Here is a 14,920-nt window from a genome sequence, read left to right on the forward strand (position 1 = left end):
TCTCAGTATAAAAGGGAAGTTTAAGTCATTTCCACTTCCTACATTTGCCTCTTAATTGTGTCACATTATCTTTAGTTCTTCCATTTTTCATTACTAGCTTGGAGTCGCATGCCTGGACCTCCATTTCTGTGACCAGCCTCAGCCTGACCTCACCAGTCCCTCCGGGGCAGCCCGAGGGCTCCTCCGATGTGCACCGTCACCCCACAACAACCTGTGTCAACGATGCCCTTACATTGATGTTGCTCAGATGTCATTTCTCCATAAAAAGTCATGAGCACTTGCTAAATGCTGGGCACTGTTGTGGGCAGCAAAAAATACAGACCAAAGCCTAAGATTTACAGCACTAACTTTCTAGTTTGGGTGAGGTGTGCAATTCAAAAGCAGTAATGTGTCTGGTGGTGATAAGAGTGACGGAGAAATCTACAGAAAGGAGAAGGGAGGCAGGGGCCAGGGAAGCATTTATAACATTCCTTCTCTGTTCTGAATCTGCAACTATGTCTCCCCTGTAATTGCCAGTATGTTCAGTCTATAATTCAAAAGCAAGAAATAAACATGGAGTATGAATTGATCAATATATGTTTCCTTTCTGTACCCATGAAGGAAATGAAGTATGTTACTACAAAGCATGGCTCCTGGCAGAGGTGACGATTAAAATGGGTATGCATTTTTCATGCTGCATCAGTTGTTGAAATCATCTCATGGTGTTTCATCCGGGCCCCTGACATTCCTCTACGACTCTTTGTTTATCCTGGGGTTGCTAGTTGCCTTTATTTTTCCCAGCTGATGGAGCAAGCACGCTGCCCTCACCATGTTAGGAAGATGTCCAGCTTTTTCATCGCACTCTTCCGCAGGGCTGATTTGTACTGGCTGATTGCTAAAGTCTTAGACCAGAATTTCTTTGGGTTAATACAACTTTTTAAATTTTTCATCCCATTTCTTTCTTTTTCTTGTTCTCCTTTTGTTGCTGTTGTGGCTTTGCTGGAGGACATCCTCAAGCAAGTTTTTCTTAGAAGGAGCACAAAGGGGAAGCCAGAGGTCAATTTCCCCAAACTTGTGTATCTGGAAATTTGCTCCCACTATAATCAGTGGTTTTGCTGGGCAGATTCTGAAGTGCCCACACTCTCCTGATGGCTCTAAAGGCCAACTCCACCGTTTTCTGACACCCGCTGTGGCAGAACCTGTTTCCAGCTGGAGCCTCATCTCTGTGGTTAACCCGCCTCCTCTAACTGCCCCAGAGGTTGGCATTCTGGAATCCTCAAGGCTGGTGCTGAGTCTGATTCTTCTGGCTGGAGGGCTCACCCAGAGCTGGCAAGGCTGGGCAGGCCCGGGGCACGAGCGCAGGTCACTGTGGCCGCCGGGCTGCAGGGGGGTCTGCGCAGAGCGGACAGATCCGTGCTAGATGGGAGACGTGAGACTGCTCCCAGGAGACGTGAGAAGGAGGGACTGTTTGTAGTAAAGGAGAGTTGTAAAGTCCACAAAAACTGGCTTTTTGTATCTTTGTAATCATCTGTGGCAGGGAGCCCCTCCTTTCACGATCTCTCTCGTGCCCCCTGTCCCTCACCCGCCTCCAGCATGCTCACCCCCCCCCACAGAAGGAGAGGCGGTGGTCTGGCACCCTCGTCTGAAGGCATGTCAGCCCAGCCATGATCATCAAGCCCGCGACACAGGAGGAGCTCAGACCGTAAAGTGCAGCCCATGACACGGCCCACGTCCGGCTGTGAAGTCAGGATGGGTTCTGCAGGGGGAGTACCGTCGGCTCTCCTGTGCAGTCAGCTGCCTGGGTGCTGTGGGGAATCGTGATTCACGCCACAAACTCCGTTCCTGTCTGGCTCTGGGGAGTTGAGGCCTGGAGTCCTGGCATCGTCTAGGCCTGTGGTGGGGAGGAGGGGCAGCTGGCCTGAAATCACACTTCAGAATGAGACCCCACCTCTCTCATCTGCCTGAGAACTTTGGCTTGCGCTCCTCCTCCCAGGCCCCCCTCCGTGTGGCTAAGAGACACACTGCAGAATGGGGGGCTGGAGGGGACAGGGAGACGTGGGAGGGAGAGAGGGAGGGCGGGTGCTCTGGGGCAAGCGGCCTGAGCTCCTGGCAGCAGTGTCCTCACCCTCACCAGCTGTTTTCATGCCTGACCCTGGAAAGCCGGACCCTGAGTGCTCACTCTGTGGTGGGCTGGCAGGCCCTGGCCCACAGTGCAGAACCCTCCTCAGCAGAGCTCAGGCAGGGCCTTCCTTTGACCTGGTGGCAGGCCTGGAGACCTGGATGCCACTTTCTCCCTTCCCCACTGCCTGGCATTGCCCCTCCGCCTGGGGACTCAGTGCAGAGCCTGGCCAGCCCCTGGGACACCACGGGAGCCCAGGGTGGCTGGAGGGCAGACAGGAAATTCCTGCACACTGCAGTGGGGAGCCAGGCCCTGGCCTTTCTTTGCAGGCAGCAGGGCTGGCTGGCTCGGGACAGTCCGCCGCAGGTATGAGGAGTCCAGCCCTGGCCTCGGAGCCCAGCCTGGTGTGGGGGCCTGAGCCGGGTGCTGGCAGGGCCTGGCACACCCGGCGGGACGGCGTGGGCAGCTGGCCTCCCCTAAACTGGCCTCTCCTCCACAGAGGCAGACATGCCCAGCGCCCGGCTGTGTGGGGCCTCTGGATAGGCTGACGCCCTGGGGGTCCTGGCCCAGACCCATGGCCACCACTGCTTAGCAGGAAAGCCGGTCCTCCCCCAACCTGTGCCCAGGTGAACGCAACACCTGGGCTCAGGGTCACAGGAGAGGCTGGGCCTGTAGCAAGCGGGGAGCCAGCCTAGGCTGGGCACAGGGTTTCGGCGTGAACAGCAGAGACCTCACCCCTCTGCAGGCCCCGGTAAGAGTCCTGCTCGGGTGTGAGTTCGTGGGTGTGCTTGACAGCTGCTTGCTCTGAAGGACATGGACTCCTGCGGCTTCCCAAGGGCCACGGGCTGAGTGGGCCTCCTGGGAAGGGGAGGAAGGCGCTGCCCTCGTGGGGCAGTCCACACCCGGGCAGAGCGCTCAGCCGTCCAAGGAGGGGCACCAGCCGTGCCACAGCGGGGGTGACCCTTGAAAGCTGATGCCAAGGGAAAGAAGCCAGGCCCAGAGGGCCGCCTGGAGTAGAGTCTCAGGTGTGGGCTGTCCCAGCAAGTCAGGTCCCTGGAGACAGAAAGCAGATTGGCGACCACCAGGGGCCGATCACCAGGGGGGCTCAAAGGCAAACCGAGGCGCAGTACAACGCTCAGGAGCTTATCTGGGCAGACATCGCTCCCACGGGGTGGTGTCAAACAAGAGGTGGTGGGGGTGCCACCCTCGGGGCTGGAGGGACTTTTGCAGGGAAGACGCGGAGCAAAGCGAGGAATGACCTGCTGGCCAAGCTGCCTCGTGTGAAGGACTCCGTGCCATCTGTGGCCGCTGTGCAAGTTTCATCTTCTCAGACCCGAGGGTAGACTCTGCCTCAGGGGTGGGTGTGCCTGTGTGGGCTGCCCGGGCATCACGCCACCCGCTCTGTGGGCCTCCCTGTTTAACTACTAGGATGGGAGACTGGGGGGCCATTGCTTTTGGGGACGGGGTTTCCTTTTGGGGTGGTGTAAGTGCTTTAGGACTGGAGAGAAGGCTGGTTGCACAGCTCTGAATGCACACTTACTAAGTGCTACTGAATTGTATGCTGCAGATGGTTAAAACGGTTACTTTTATTGCATGGCTTGTACCTCAACTTTAAAAACAACTCGGAAGCCAAGGCACAGCCTCAGGGATTTGGCCCCAAGGGTTGCTGGGCACTGGAGCACGCAGGCAAACGCTAGGCATGGCTGGCTGAGAGGCAAGCTGGCCTGCAGCCTTGGGGTAGCCACTATGGAGGTCTGCGGGCCATCCAGGAAGCCTGAGTCCCCTCATCAGAGCTGCAGCCCGGCTCCTTGAGGGGGGCAGGGGCCAGCTGCAGGTGCCCGGACACGTGACCCAAACACGCAGGGCACTGCCCAGGCCAAGTGGGGCCAGGACTCTGGGAGCTGCTGTCCCTCCTGCTGGGACAGAAAGAGCCTGGGCCGGAAGGGGGACAGCCCAGGTGGAAGGGCCGGAGGCTCAGGCTGGACGGCCAGCCCTTCCTGCCCCGGGCTGACCTAGTGAAGAAGCTGCTACTGATTTGGGCCGAAAGCCTTTCAGGTGGTAACTGGCTTCCTAGGTAACCAGCCCGGGAAACAAGCAGAGACGCAGTCAGCGATTCATTAGCGAAGCGCTCCTCACAGCTCTGTGGGCGAGGGATTAGACAGTCTGTGCAGCCACTGACAGGTGCGGCTCCTCCGGGTAACAGAGGGTAGATGTTAAATATTTAGGGTATGTTGATTATCAAAATGCCCACAGAACACTAACTGGAAAAGTCAGTCGATGGATATTAAGTGCCTACTATACACTTTGCAACATCTCAAACTGGGGACAACCATGGTGGCCAAGACAGAGTCACCCCCCTCCCCAGTGGGACAAAGTCCAGCAGAGGACAGACAAAATCTAAACAGAGAGCAGGCCTTGGGACTAACGCACTCGGCACGGTCATCATCTGCAAGAGGCCATTTTTTTGTGACACAAAACAGGAGAAGAGGCGGCTAGACTTGGACACACCAGGTGACAGTGACATCCAGGGCAAGTGACCCTCGGTCAGTTCAGAATCTGGCCTGGGGCCCATGGCGATCACTGGGCCAGGGACTGAGTCTTGGGGCAGGCCCAGGACGGGGGACGTGGAGAGCGCTTTGGGGGCAGCTGCGGGCAGAGCGGTGGGTGAGGGGGGGAGAAGGGCCGGAGGCCTGGGGACAGATGGCATTTCACGGACAGATGCCTGACAGAGGGGGCCCCCAGCTAGGGAGACCCAGCAGGGGGGAGCACAGGGCAGCTCTTGGTCAATGAATGGAAGGCGAGGCCCAACCCTGACTGAACTCATGTGCCAACATCCCACAAGGGTGCCAGGGTCTCTGGGCTCAGTGGTGGGAATGAGGATGGCACCCAAATTTCTGGCTTTAGGATTAAACGGATGGTTCAGCTGTGGTTAAAACATCCAAGGTGGGTGAGGTTCAGGACGGGAGCGGTGAGTTCAGATTCAGACAGACAGGTATCTGGAGGACATGGGAGGAGCCCGGCAGGAGTTACAGCCTGGGGAGGGGGCGTTGACTGGCTAACACCTGTCCAGAGGTGTGGGAGTCAAACTCCTGAACCCTGTTGTCCTCCTGTATAAGGAAAAGCCTATCTGCGTATGTGGTTAAATTAAAGGTCTGGAACTAGGGAAATTTTCCTGGTTGCCCAAGTGGGCCCTGAATGCACTCTTGTGTCTTCGCAGGAGGGAGGTACAGGGAGGTCTGACACAGACGGAAGAGGAGCCCAGCCCAGGGGCAGAGACTGGGGCGATGCGGCCTCAAGCCCAGGAGGCTGGCACAGGTGAGGACCGGACCCCTCTCTGGCGGTGCAGCGGGAGCGTGGCCCTGTGACGCCTTGACTCTGTCCAGTGGTAGTGGTTTTGCACTCCGACTTTCAGCCTGAGAAAATACATTCCTGTTGTTTTAAGCACCCGGGTTGACAGCAGTTTACAGCAGCCCCCGGAAATTCGTATGGGAAAACACCCAGACTTGGGAGGTGGCACGGATGGGGCGTGTGCATGGAGCACACCCCAAGCTCTCCTTGACAGCACACCCCAGGGTGGCCCTCCCACAGAGGGACATGGGCAGCCGGCTTCCTTGGGAGGTGGCCCTGGGACACACCATAGGGGAGGGAGTACACGGCCAGGGGAGGGTGTGCTTCAGTGCTGGACATGTGAGTGTGCAGGTCACCCCCATGGGCCAAGGATCTCATTCTGCTTGCCAACTCTCACTGGCAGAGCTCCTGGGGTCAGTGCCCAGCTCCTGTGGTCCATCCCCCTGCGGACAGAGCCATTCCAGGGAGTGGGCCTTGCCACGGGCACAGAGCACATCTGCTTCAGTGAGCGGAAGTGTGGAGTGGCTCAATGTGGTGGGTGCTGCCTTTTCAGACCAACAGAGGGCAAGATTGCATGGAAGGCCCCGAGCAGGGCCAGGAGGGTGGGTACGCAGCACGCGGGGCCCACACGGAAGGCTGGTGGAGGCTGAGCTGGGCAGGGGCTATGAAGCCAGTGGCGGATAAGAGTCAGACTACTTCCTGGGTCAGAATGCCAGCTTCAGTGCCACTAGCTGGGGACCCCGGGAGGGCTGTCTGTCCCTGTTAAGCCTCACTCTCCTTGACGGTAAAATGGGATGACAGTAACCCCCAGCCTGCAGGCCTTTGGTGGGAACTGAAAGGTGACGCTTGACATACAGCAAGTGCTCAGAAAACTTACCTATCCTCATTATTTTAAAACTCAATTTCTACTTTTGAGCTCATTGTCAATTCACACCCAGTTGTACAAAACAATACAGGGTTGCTCCCATGGGGCTTTCACACATTTTCCCCTAGTGGTAACAGCTGTGTGTCACTGTCAGGGGGTCCACGGCGTAATGTCGGGGCAGAGAGCATTGCCGCCGCCGCAGGCACCCTCATGTTGCCCCTGTAGACATGCCTCTTTCCTGCCTCCGCCCTGTCCTTACCCCGGGGACCACTAACGCACTGCCTCTTTCTACAGTTCTGTCCTTTGAAGAATGCCCGGTAAATGGAATCGTCTGGTGTGCGAACTGGGTTTTTCTCACTCAGCGGAAAGCTCTGGGGAGCTGCCCGGTCACTGCACGCATAGACACCTACCTCTTCGCTGCTGAGCGGCAGTCATGGTGTGGGCGCACCATGGTTGGTTTACACACGCACCTTTGAAGGATGTCTGGGCCATTTCCCACTTTTGGTTATTATGAAAAAAGCTGCTGCAAACATTTGCATATGTATTTTTGTATGGACACAATTCCTGTTTCTCTGAGATAACACCCAGGGGTGCAGTTGCCAGGTTGTATAATGGTTGCATGTTCAGTTTTTAAAGAAACTACCAGGGTGTGTTCCAAAGTGGCTGAACTTTACCTGATATCAGTATAGCCCATCCTGCTTTCTTTTTAATTAATGTTTACATGATATGTTGTCCCATCCATTCGCTTTAAACCTGACTATAACATAATTGGAGTGAGTTTCTTGTAGACAGCATATTGTTGAGTCGTGTTGTTAAAATTTCGTTGGCCTATCTCTGCCTTTTTATTGTTGTATTAGACTGTTCACATTTAATGTGATTTTTGTATTTTAGGGCTTAAGTCTGCCATTTTATTTTTTGTTTTCAGTTTGTTCCCTCTATTTGTTCTCTCTTTCATATCTTTCACTGGGTTCTTTGAACACATTTTAGAATTTCATTTTGAGTTAACTATCGTGTTTCTATGTTTATCTTATACGTTCCAAAGAATTTCTTGTTCAGAGAATTTCCTTTAGCTGTTGTTTTGGGGCGGGTATGCAGGTGGCATTTCGGTCACTGTGCACACAGACTCTGAATCTTGTCAGACGCTCTGTTCCGGCCGGCCTGCCCTGACCCTGCTCTGGTGGTGGGAAGCGGAGGCCTCGTCTCATCACTGCTGGGTATGGTGGGGGATTCCCCGCTTACCACTCCGCCTCCACTGATACCGGTGGGGGACACTCCTCGTTACTGGATGGGAGTGGGAGCTCTGGCTGCCCATAAAGCCTCCACAGATACCTCCCTGGCTGCCGGGGAGGGAGGGCCTCACTGCTGCCCCCCACCTGCCTCTACTCATGCTACTGGGAGAGGCCATGGCCTCATTCCTGTTGGGTAATGGTAAAGGCTCTGACCCCCCACTAGGCCTCCTGTGGTAGTGCCCCACGGGGCCCCCTTACAGCCTCTGCAGCGCGGGATTCTGGGCTCCCCGCTCAGCCCTCGCTGCGGTGGGCGGGCTGGGGCTCCATTTCTCTGTGCTGCTTGCTGGGGGCAGATCGGGCACTGTCTGAAGGTTCTTGCTCTCCCTAGACCGCTCCTTTCCCAGGCATTTGCTTAGAGAGAGCAGGGTTTTTTGTTCTGTATTGTTTTTAAACTGTGCCATTGGTGGCATTTTTGGCCTGCCAGCATCTTCAGTCCCAACTCTGGGAAAACCACCACTATGTGGTTCCTTGGATCCACGGTCCCCAGCTCGTCTTTCCTCTTCTCACCATCTTTACAGTCTTCCTGTGTTTTACTTATAAGGTCCAGGGCTTCTTGTTGTGGTTAGGAGGAGGAATATAGCAAAGTACATCTACTCCATCTTCCTGGGGGCAGAAGTCTCTTATTGTTACTATTTTCTATTACAATTTTAGGAACACACAATACATGTCCAATTATGGAAAAGCATTCATCTCCATGTCTTTTTTTAAAACTGGATGTAAATACTTCAAACAATTAACACCGACTTGTTTTTCATCTCTGTACTTTTCTGTAATTCCCAAATTGTTTACTGTAAGCTGGTACTATATAGTATTTTAATTAAACAATAAATACTTCCAGTTTTACAAATAAGCTGCTGCTCTTTGTGTTGCCACCCAATGGGACACAGAGCTGCAGGTTCCCCAGGGAGACTGTACGCTGGGCGCCCTGAGACAGCCGCAGCGTCACTTAGAGGACCACTCCCAGTGCAGACAGAGCCGTCACCGTCTGCAGAGCAGACTTCTCCAGCCCGAGGCAGCACATCCTTCTCCTGACCACTGAAAGCTGGTCACCAGGAACATTCGCTGAACATGAGTCAGTTGCTTTAAACAAGTAAGTCCCAAATTTCAGCAGCTGAAAGGAGAAGTGTATTGCTCACAGTCCAGTGACGTCTGCTTGGTGGGGAGACTTCCACGTGGTGACACGGAGGCCCGGGCTCCCTCCAGCTCTGGCTCTGCTGTCCTCTGAGCCTGGGGCTGTGGAGACCTTGGCTTCCAGCCAGGGGAAGGTCACAAGGATCAAGGAGGAGGCAGGTACCGTCCTGAAAGCCCGACCCAGAGGAGACACGCCGTCTCTGCTGACACTCCACGGAGAGACGGGGCCGTACCGGGATGCGAGGGGGCTCTCACAGACACAGCTGCTGCGGGCGGAATCGAACAGCGATTACACTCACAGAAGCTGTAAGGCCTCTCGGGGCGCAAGGCCTCCCATTTCACAGGTGGGGAAGCAGGTGAGTGGCCATGGGGGGCTGCCGAGCCTCATCCGGCATCTTTTCCTTTGGGGCCACTCCTCACCAGGCATTTCCAGGACAGATGCTGATCTTTCAAAGGGCCCCCTCCTCCTGGGGCCACCACACTTGGCTTCTAGTGGGTCACGTGAGCCGACCTAACCAACCTGAGCTCCCCCTGGGGTCTGTAGGCCAAGCAGGAGTTGCTAAATTGAAGGTATATGAACTGGGAGATGTCAGCACTGTGCTGGGTGCTGGGAACAGGAGGCAATCAAGACAAGACACACAGGGCCTGTCCTGAGCTGCTTTCCATCCAATGGGAGGACAGAGGGGGGAGATGCCCAAAGCTCTCTCCCCCTGACCCTCACCACCTCTTCATTATCCACAAGATCCCAGTATGGCTGATGTACGTCTCCCCGCTCTAAGGCACGGAGGCTGGGTAGCCTTCTTCCTGGGTACTGGTGATGTCCATCTGGCCTCCAGACCTCCAGAACAGGTCTGCTTCTACCTGTGGTCACCCTGGAGCCCGGGAGCCACACAGACAAAGCTGGAACCGTTCTGGAACAATCTGCAGCTTCTGCCCGATCACGCTCAGGACAGGGGCCCCTTTCAGCCAGAGCTGTTGCTCGTTTCACGGCGATGTTCACGCAAGCAGCAGTCGGTGGTCGCCCCTGGGCATGAAGGCACTGTACGGTCCACATGTGCTGGCCTTCCCGCCAGTGTGCCCGGTTCTCCCTGGTGAAGCCAGCCTTCTCTGTGCTCAACCATGCTGCTTCCAGAGGTGAGTACACCTCCCAGTTTGAGCCAACAGACTCGAGGGTTTCTAGGGGAGGGAAAAACAACTTCTCTCTTAGGAGGAAACTGCCAGAGGGGACATGCCTCTGCTTCCCCTGGATGGTGGGGAATGAGGATGTATGCTCCGGTGCTGTGGCAGCCATTCTGGTACCAAGAAGGAGAAAGTGGAGCTGCTGGTCCTCCCAGTGGAGCCCAAGGGTGAGACAGAAATACCCAAAGGACATGGATGGGGCCCTTGGCGAGATCATTTTAATCCCTACATCCAGCCTTTTCTGAGACTAATATTCAGTTACATGAGTAAACAAAAATTCTCTTCTCTGCCCAAGCCAGTGTGAGTTGGTTTTCTGCCACTTGGAACAAAGAGTCTTACATGGCTCATCCTGGGTATGTGAGGGGAGTCGGGGACAGAGTCAGGGAAGGGAAAAGTTGCAGACAGGAAACCAAACAACCCCAAAACAAGACAGGAGACATCCCACCAGGCAGTTGAGGGCACAGGAAGCCGACCGAGATAATGACCACAAGGTACTGACAGCAGGGACAGTGGCCACACCGACTATGCCCAAAGTCAACCTGGAACATCTCATTTACTCCAAGCAACAGCACCCTGAGGAGGTTCCATCGTCACCCCAACTTTGTAAATGGGTCAGCTGAGGCTCTGGGAGGGTAAGTCAGTCGCCCAAGGTCAAGGGCTAGTAAAAGAGCCTCTGGTTTGGAGGTCTGGGCTGACCCACTGGGAGAGCCTGCTCCCTCCGGGGTGTGGTCACGGCTTGGCCAGGAATGGGGTGCTGCCCCGAGAGCCTCCCTCTGGGGTCGTTTCCACACAGAGCCCAGCTGACTTGCCTCCCGAGACTGTGTCGGGAAGAGAGGCTTGTTCCCAGGCACCAGGCGCTATAGGCCTGCTGTCGGTGGGCGGGCTGGGTTACCTGGAGTCAGCCAGACTCAAGGCTAAGGGCATGGCCCTCCCCTCCGCCCAGTCTGCCCAATTCAGGGGAGATCCCCAAACCACCCACAGGTTCGATGTGCTATAAGGACTCACAGACCTCGGGAAGGGTAACCACTCTCACCCTGCTTATCACAGGCAAAGCAGCGAAGGAGCCACAGCCCCAAGGGAGGCGCCGACGGCAGAGCGGGAAGGGCAGCCGAGCACGGAGCCCAGTTCCCTCTGCACGGAGTCCTGGGCCGCAGCACCCCGCTGGCAAAGTGTGTGACAGTAGGCCCCGAGGGTGCCCCGAGGGTGCCAGCCGGGAAGCAACTGAGCTTTGGTGTCCAGGGTTTTTATGTGAGGCTTCATTATACAGGCAGGACCAGTTGATTTGTCCACATGGTGGAACTCAGTCTCCAGCTCCCCCCGCCCCCAGAGGTGGGCTGACATCATGGGCTCAAAGCCCCGACTGGCTACTCACATGACATGCCCCCCACTGAGTCATTCCACTAGTATAAACTACGTACGTGGTCTTGGGGGCTCCTGAATACTGAAAACACTCCTGTCACTTTGTCCAGACATCTCTTCTGAGGCCAGCTTCCTTACTCTGTAGGCTTACAACAGGGCCCTGCCTTGTCCCTAGCCCTCTCAGGGTCCGTCACTCTCTCGTGGGGAGTGCCTGGAGCCAGCTCCCCGAGAAAGGTGCAAGAATGAGGTGGAGGGGTGCGTCACAGCCAGCAAGGGAAGTGGGAGACCAGGCAGGCCAGAGCATGGCCTCTGCCTCCGGGTCAAGCCCCGTCGTGGGGACTGGCCCCTCTGAAGGCCAGAGGTGGCTTTGCAAGCTCTCGGGAGGGTGTGAGATAGGCCCCCAAAGGAGCCCAGGACCCAGGAGAGGGCCATCGCCACAGAGGCACAGAGGCGACCGGCCCCAGAGAGAGAAGACCTGTGGGACAGACCTGAACGGAACTTTCGGCCTGGAGCCACACGTGGCGGGGACCCCGTGGGCGGGCCAGAACCCGCACCGCCGCCTGGCTGCCCCACAGGGGCGCGTGGGAGGAAGCTTGGCTTCTCTGGAGCTGCCACACTGGGGAAGGTTCATTAGCAGCATTACCATGGCAACAACTGAGGGCTGCATGGTGTTCGTGAGGAGCCCCCACCTCCAGGCTTCAAAGGTGGGCACATTCATCGTCTGTTGTTGCTATGATATGTTTACACAAATTTGGTGGCTTAAAACACACCCGTAACTATGTCACCATTCTGTAGGTCCGACGTCTGCAAGGGCTCACCTGGGTCTTGACGAGAAGCTGCAACGCCGCTTTCTTTCAGTCAGGGATGTGTGACCTTTCCTCTCTCCTTCTTAGCTGTCCTGCAGCCTGGAACATCGCTTGGCTCCCCTATCCCCATCATTGCACCATCACCAGATAGTAGAAATCCAGGTGTTGGGCATCTGAGCTTCTTTACCAAGTGGATTTTGCAATGGACTCCAAATCATGAAGCTTTGCCTCAGGCTGTGAGGCCCGGAAGTGCCAGGTAAGCCATGTCTCAGCTGGGCAGCCTGTGACTGCTGGGCACAGGAATCTGAAGGCCTGGCTCCCTCGCCTCAGGCCAGGAGGATCCTGAGCGGCCAGGTGGAAGCCTCCTCCAGGTATCTATGCCACAATGCATAGATACATAAGTCACAAGCCCACTGCAGCAGATGGTGACGTGCTACCGGGGCGTTGGGGAGGTCACACATCTGCCACAGCTGTGGGGCGGCCGGGAGTCTCTGCTGATCTTGGGGGGCTTCCTCACACGTTGTGGGTCAGCTGGCCCAGGATGGCCTTGGCTGGGCCTGAGAGCCACTGGGCTGTGTCATCTGTTATTCCACGCCCGGTCCGTGGCCTGGGCATCATCCCACAGCGAGGGCAGAGGCATACAAGCAGAAGCGGGAACATCTCACAGGACAGCTAATGTCCAGGGCCCAAAGCAGCTCATTCACGTGGCCCAACTGGGCAAGGGCAGGGGCGGGGCATTGACGTGATGGGAGGGTCTGCAAAGTCACAAAGTCCGGGGGACCTCTGGGACCCTTGCTTAGCCCTTCCCACCCCACCCCTGTTCTTGGCCTCCCTGGGAGAACTTCTGCAGACCACCACATGTGATTCCTAGTCTGGGGGTGACCGTGTTTAACGTGCTGACTGCTGTCCCTATACTACAGTGTTTCCTCTGTGCAGTTAAAGTGTAAGGCACATGCTGTAGGTCTTAAAAAGCTGACTTTCGGCGCATCCCTCTCTGAGGTCACCCACACTTTTTAAGTGTGTACGTCTTCTCTCCAACCTTTCAGGGCACCTCTTCTCCCTGAAGTCACCTGTAGTTCTTCTCTCTTTAAGTAACTTTAAATATAACTTTTACTTTGCTTCAAAAAAAAATTGACTTCCAAGGATTTAGATACACGGAAGGATGAGAAATAAGAATATAGAGGCCCATACTTAAGGAGACAGGTACATGCCTGGGAGGGCGTCAGGGACCACAGGACTCACCCACTCAGTGTAGCATCTCCATCTTCCCATGTCCAGTTGGTGAATCACGGGCCTTGAGCACAAGGGCTTCCAACCCAGGAATCTCCCCCGTGAAAGACTATGAGACCGAGTCACCCATTATATTCCCTTAAGCACCGACAGGAGAGGGCCGCAAAGGGGCAGATAACCAGTATCATGTGACTTACACTGTAATTACACAGAGGAAATGAAGAAGAGGTGCGGAAAGAGGACCAAGTTCTGAGCAGAAGAGCTGTTTCTTCCACTTGTAGCAACTTGTGTATGGGTTTGAAATTTTGAATAGTACAAAGTCTCTAAAGCTGAATCACATCTGTATTAATTCAAGTTATTTGTTAAGCCCACACCTGTGCCCAGCTCCGTGCTAAGAACTAACAGGCCAGAACAGGTGGACCCTGACTCCAGGAGTTTTGAAGGGGCCAGGGGATCCATGTATGGTCCTGGTTCCCACCAGAATGGGACACACCGACAATCAGCGAAACCATTTGTCCCCTGAAAATGCCCAGGAGTAAGTTCTGAGTTCTAGGTGGGTGGCTGAGTCTCACCTCTGCTGTTTCCCCCTGTGCCCGGGGCCAGCATGCCTCTTTGGGTCTCTTAAATCCCCGCCTTGTCTCACACCTAACATGCTGGCTGGTTAGCAGGGGCCACAAGACACAATGCTTGTTATGGATAAAGAGATAAAAGTAAATATTGAAACAGGTTTAAATACTGATTGTGAATTTACATTTCTCGGTACAGTGGCCAGTGACAAAGCATACATATGCGGACAACGATGGATGAAATGGACATTGATTTTTACGTGCCCGAGAGAGTTGGGCTTAAACTGGCAGATCTGTCAGGCCTTTCCCAGCACAAACACCACAAAGCTGTTTCCTGTTACTCTCACGTTCCTGGCTCACCGGAAGCTCAAGCTGTTTGTGGGCAGGGCCTTGCTCGCTTCTGCGCTGGCAGCAGGGCCCAGCCTAATCAACTATTCATGCAGAAAGGAGGGCAGTGAAGGGGCACCGCTCAGTGACAGCCGCAGCTCTGAGGTCCAGCACAGGGCCAGAGTCACCGCTTCCTCACAGTGTGCCCTGGACACGTCCCTTAGCTTTTCTGAACTCTTGCCTGTCTCAGGCACCTGGCACATAACATCCAATACATGTGAGTTGCTATTAAAAACATGGGTAATTTCATATCTTAAAATATTGTATATTGCTTAAATGGTTTCATGCTGGCTCGCATTAAAAATCATTCCCAAGTGAAGATGACAAAGGGGAAATATTCGTTATTTAGTTCTTCCCTTACATTAAGCTATCATAATGAAGTGCATTTCTGGGTTGCATTCTCTAGAGTGCTTTTTACTAAATAAATGGCCCAAAATAACTTTTCCCTTCGAGTCAAGTTTCATGATTCAGCACATTCAACTTTCACTATAAAAGGTTGAGATAAAGAGTACAAAGCCAACCTAGGGGCAAGAAATCTGCCAGAAACAGAGGTATCTGGGTAGGGGGAAGATCACAGTCCCACACACCAGTGCTTTCTGCTTGGAGAAAAACCTGGGGGCTAAGAAAGTGGTATGTATTCAGGTATAGACCTTGCACTTAGG

At 54.9% G+C, this 14,920-nt stretch overlaps 1 long non-coding RNA gene across 1 annotated transcript; it reads left to right on the forward strand.

Annotated features, from left to right (window-relative positions):
* The first annotated feature begins 10,664 nt into the window (after positions 1-10,664).
* LOC118971156 (uncharacterized) lies at positions 10,665-14,680 on the forward strand. Its single transcript, XR_005059479.2, has 3 exons — positions 10,665-11,973; positions 12,163-12,331; positions 14,071-14,680. It is a non-coding gene; the product is annotated as an uncharacterized lncRNA (long non-coding RNA).
* Positions 14,681-14,920: the final 240 nt, after the last annotated feature.

Source organism: Manis javanica, chromosome 7, assembly GCF_040802235.1.
Source record: "Manis javanica isolate MJ-LG chromosome 7, MJ_LKY, whole genome shotgun sequence".
NCBI classification, from domain to species: domain Eukaryota; kingdom Metazoa; phylum Chordata; class Mammalia; order Pholidota; family Manidae; genus Manis; species Manis javanica.